This window comes from Rhipicephalus microplus, chromosome 5 (genome assembly GCF_043290135.1).
Source record: "Rhipicephalus microplus isolate Deutch F79 chromosome 5, USDA_Rmic, whole genome shotgun sequence".
Classification (NCBI taxonomy): Eukaryota; Metazoa; Arthropoda; class Arachnida; order Ixodida; family Ixodidae; genus Rhipicephalus; species Rhipicephalus microplus.
In genome coordinates, this window is record NC_134704.1 from 108,697,159 (window position 1) to 108,702,938 (window position 5,780).

Sequence of the window (5,780 nt, forward strand, 5' to 3'; positions counted from 1 at the left end):
ATTTATCAGTTGTATTCGTTGGAGGGGGGGTCGTCAACGACGCCTACGTCAGGTTTCCCTTAACACTGACATTTATTCTACGCTTTCGTTGGGTCGACGCTACCAATGTCGGGTATTGCTTAACGCTCACGCGTTCAAATTGCCCGGGTTTGTTCTCGTCATTCCTGGGTAGTTCCTGGGCAGATATGCCTCGCTTCACGAAGATTACCATTGATTTAAAAAGTAGTTACGAGACTTGGCGTACCGCTGTGGTAAAATTCTTCATTGCCACGCAGAATGCTTGTGTTTGATTCCAGCTGAGACTCTGACATTTACTCTTTGCAATCGTTGGGTCGACGCTACCGATGTCGGGTATTTCTTAACGCTCGCACGTTAAAACTGCCTATTTGTGTTCTCATCGTCCCTAGGTAGATGATAAGTGCCAATCACCTGTGGCACATACCTGCACACCAGCAGCACATACCCGCCCATTTGTTTGCGCCACTGTCTGGTGGGAAGTGTTCGACAATCTACGCGATGGGATTGTAACATTATTCATGTCTCGACCAGCGCGTCATATTCGTCAAATCATCTTACCTTCCCATGGTAATTTTGGTTCACGCTAACTTAAGGGGTTAACCACGAGAACACCCAAACGTAGGCAGCTAGGTAAATAGATAACCTCAAAGTAACGGAAATTTGCTAAGAAATGCTCCGCATTGAAAAATTAGTACAGGACATCTTTGATGCTTCGTGCAACCTTCCGTTTTTTTTTTTTCAAGTTTGAGCGCGTGACGGCGCAAGCGTCTGACAATAAAGACATGCCACTGTACTCCCTGCAATGCATTGAACGTTTTCAAACAGTCTGTTTTCATCCATGACACCTGATTATCTAAAAACCGTTATTTAACCAATCGAGAGTGTGTCTTGTGGGGAACGCGGACGCAGCAGTTTTCACAGAATGTACAATACACCCTTCCCCTGCCATATGCAACGAACTTTTGGCGGCGTAGCCCACCCATTATCTCGCCAGCTTTGCCCCCTCAAGTGCTCATCCACAGCCATGAAAACCTGTATAAGCTTGTCTGCACTATCTGTTACGGACGTTGTTCGTGACGAACTGAGGCAGGTGATACGAGAGCCAGAGCGTGAGCTGCAGCCGGTTCGACCTATCCGAACATACTCTGAGGTTGTCAGACAACCCACGGTACACAACAATGCAGCAGTTGCGATGGCAACGACTCCTCTCCCACCTGCGGCACGCAGCGCACCTCGTCCACGGGAACCGACAGCTACCTATCTGCCCCCAGGAGCACATAGCACACATCACTATGTGGAGCGTAGGCCCAGTAAAAGTGACGTCTGGCGTGATCACGAGCGCAGGCCTCTGTGTTTTCATTGTGGGGAAGCGGGTCATTTGTACAGATTCTGTCCTTACCGACAGGCTGAATTAAGAGGCTTCCCGTCATATGCACCGTGCCCCCGAAACGGCGAACGACCAGCGGAGATTGAGGAGTACTTGTCGACGCACCAGAACTCACCAACTCTACGCCAACACCGGTCACGGTCACCATCGCCTATGCGCTACCGGTCATCCAGCCCACGTACACCTTCAAGGCAGCCTGGTCATCGCTCTCCAAGTCCACACCCGGAAAACTGAAGCAAGCGACCTGTGGAGGTGAGGCCGCTGATAACGTCAGTTACAAAGATCCTCCAATTTGGTTTGAGGGTGATGACGTTGTATTTCCGGTAGATAGGTGCAGCAACAAAAACGTTACTTCATATTTGCGGTTGAGGATGGAAGGATGGGAGCTGAATGCCTTAGTCGACACCGGTGCTGATTATTCAGTGATAAGTCACAAGTTGGTGAAAAAGCTAAACAAAGTTGTGACACAGTGGAGTGGATCGCAAATACGCACGGCAGGCGGTTACATTATTACGCCCCTTGGCAGATGCACTGCAAGACTTGAAATACGGGGCTTTATTTACGTGGCCGATTTCATTGTGCTGCCAGAATGTTCAAGAGAACTCATTATAAGAATGGTTTTTTTGCGAGCTAATGGTGCCGTAATTAACCTGCGTAGGTCCAGCGTGTCGTTTTCGACTGAACGAGCTATACCTGTGGAGGAATCTGAGGAACGACGCCTAACTGCTCTACGCGTTGTTCATGATGACGTAACTGTGCCGCCACGCTGCAGTATAATGGTGCTCGTAGAAAATGATGCATTGTGCAACCGCGAAGGCATAGCGGATACAAATCTAGGACTGTTTTTGAACAAAGGTGTCTGCGTAGCTAGGGGTCTTGTTCACTTGACGAATGGCCGTGCAGATGTCCTACTCACAAATTTCTCCAATGAGCTTCAACACATCGCTCAAGGCACGGCTATCGCCTATTTACACAACTTCTGTATGGCGAGTGAACTATGCAGCTTAACGACATCAACCACTCGACCAGTGGCCTGCAACATCGACACATCCGTGACCGTCAATCAGAGCCTTCCGGACAGTCAGAAGAAACAGATATACGCCTTGTTAAAAGAATTCTCCGATTGCTTTTCAAGTACCTCGAAGGTCCAGCGCACGTCAATCACGAAACACAGAATTATAACGCAAGACGCCACGAGGCCTATATGCCAGCATCCATATCGGGTGTCACAGAAAGAACGGGAAATTTTCAAGAAGCAAGTGGAGGAGATGCTTTCTGATGATGTCATCCAGCCTTCGAATAGTCCATGGGCGTCTCCCGTAGTGCTCGTTAAGAAGAAAGACAACACACTTAGATTCTGCGTCGACTACAGAAAACTGAACAGTGTAACTAAACGAGATGTCTACCCCTTGCTACGTATCGACAATACACTAGATCGGTTGCGATCCGCAAAGTTTTTCTCCTCCTTAGATCTGAAAAGCGGATATTGGCAAATAGAGGTCGACGAGCGGGACCGTGAAAAAAACGGCATTCGTAACACCAGATGGCCTCTACGAATTCAAAGCGCTTCCATTCGACCTCTGTTCCGCACCAGCGACGTTCCAGCGAATGATGGACACTGTCCTCGCCGGATTGAAATGGCAGTCATGCCTAGTGTATTAAAATGACGTGGTGGTATTCTCTGCAACGTTCGACAAACATTTAGAGCGACTATGCACAGTATTGGAAGCCATCCGGTCAGCGAAATTGACAATCAAACCCGAAAAATGCCACTTCCGCTTCGAAGAGCTGCGATTTCTTGGACACGTCATTAGTTCCGAGGGTGTTCGTCCCGATCCCGAAAAGACAGCCGCTGTTCAGAGGTTCCCTACACCCAGAGACAAAAAGTCAGTGCGTCGATTTTGGAGTTTATGCGCCTATTATAGATGATTTGTGGAAAACTTTTCAAAGATTGCGGAACCTCTTACAAAACTGACAAAAGACGAGGTGCCCTTCACGTGGGAAAGCGAACAACAGAAAGCTTTTGACGAATTAAGGAAACGACTACAGGGTTCACCAATACTTGCCCATTTTGATGAGACAGCCGACACAGAAGTTCATACCGATGCCAGCAATGTCGGCCTTGGCGCCATCCTTGTCCAGTGGCAGAATGGTCAAGAGAAAGTGTTAGCCTATGCCACCGCAAACTATCAAAAGCTGAGGCAAACTACTCTGCAACTGAAAAAGAGTGTCTCGCAGTCATCTGGGCCATAAACAAGTTTCGACCCTACCTTTATGGTAGACCGTTCAGAGCTGTCAGTGACCACCATGCTCTATGCTGGCTGGCAAATCTCAAGGAACCGTCAGGTCGACTAGCAAGATGGAGCCTTAGGCTGCAGGAGTATGATATTACGGTCGTGTACAAATCGGGAAGGAAACACAGCGATGCCGACTGCCTGTCACGCTCTCCCGTCGATCCAAGTGTACCTGAAGAGGAAGACTTCCCGTTTCTAGGCGTTGTCGACACATCCAAAATCGCTCAACTACAACGAGATGACCCGGACTTGCTGGCACTTATACAACACCTGCAGGGTCTCGACGTTCAAGTCCCTCGCATATTCTCCAGAGGGCTCTCCGCGTTCTGCCTTCGAGGAAGTCTCCTTTACAGGAGGAACTTCGAACCTAATGGCGAAACGTTTTTACTAGTCGTGCCCACAGCCATGCGAGAGGAAATTCTGCACGCATGCCACGACGAGCCAACATCTGGACACATGGGTGTGAGCCGAACATTCGCCAGGATTCGCCTGAAATACTATTGGCCTAAGTTGCTCGCATCAGTGCAGCGCTACGTGAAAACTTGTCGTCAATGTCAACGGCGCAAAACTCCACCCGTAAAACCAGCCGGCCTTCTCCAGCCAATAGACCCTCCAGATGCCCCATTCCAACAAGTCGGCATGGACTTCCTAGGACCTTTGCCGACATCGCGTGCAGGCAAGAAATGGATAGTCGTAGCCACAGACTATCTCACCCGTTATGCTGAAACTGACTCTCTATACAGTGCGACAGCTGCCGAAGTCGCCAAGTTCTTTGTGAACAACATAGTGCTCAGACATGGTGCGCCCATCGTCGTTATTACGGATCGGGGCACCGCATTTACTGCAGACCTAATGCAATGCCTGATGCGCATGACAAATACCGATCACAGAAGAACAACAACGGCGTATCACCCTCAATCAAATGGCTTAACCGAACGCCTCAACAGAACTCTGACCGACATGCTATCAATGTATGTTGATGTTGAACATAAACAGTGGGACGAAATATTACCCTACGTAACATTCGCATATAATACAGCCGTTCAAGAAACAACCCACGTTGCCCCTTTCGAGCTAGTATTCGGCCGAAGAGTGACCACCCCGCTGGATGCCATGTTACCACTACAGGACGAAAGCAGCTATCCACCTGACTTAGATGACTTCTTGCAAAGAGCCGAAGAAGCACGGCAAATGGCAAGATACCGAATACGCCACCAACAGCACGTCGATTCTAGTCGCTACAACAAGCGACGCAGTGACACACTTTATCATCCCGGTGACAAAGTGTGGATATGGATACCAGTGCGCCGCCGCGGACTCTCCGAAAAGCTTCTTTGCCGATACTTCGGCCCTTATGAAGTCCTCAACCGTATCAGCAACGTCACTTATGAAGTTAGGTCCGCTGGACACGTGAGTTCAAGACGCCGCAATCCCATGGAAGTGGTCCACGTAGTCCGCATGAAGCCCTATCATGACAGATCGTCGAAAAACGAGTGAGAGTGCGCGTGTATCTTTTCACTGTCTTAAGCATCGGGACGATGCGTCTGAGGAGGGGGGCAATGCTGCGACAGGTTCGCCACATTCAAGTAGCCCGCCACAATCATCGTGACACCAGCACCAGCAAGACCCGGCTCGTCTGGCATGCGCCACGCGTTGGTACGTTCAACAACGAATAAGAGGAAGATAGTCGGATCTGTGCCACTCGGCTACTCGAACTTGACGACCATAGTTTTTAGAATCGTGGGCACAAGCTCGCCCTAATAAAGACGCTTGTTTTTTTTTACCTGTCGGCGTCAGCATCGCTACAATATTATCATTATACGCACAGTCAAGAACAAATCTTCGTGAGTCAGAGAAAAGGAGTAGTAGGAGGATTGAAAGAGGAAGGACAGGGTGGTTACCAGTTCTCAGACCAGCTGGCTACCCTGTACTAGGGAAGGGGGTAAGGGGGATAAAAGATAAGAGAAAAGAGACGTTGAAAAAAAGAGAGGTCATCAGACGATCCACGGCGCTGCTTACAGTCTGTCTCTAAGACCACTTGCCTGCAGAAAGCGCAACAACGCTTTCAATTCCTTGCGTGC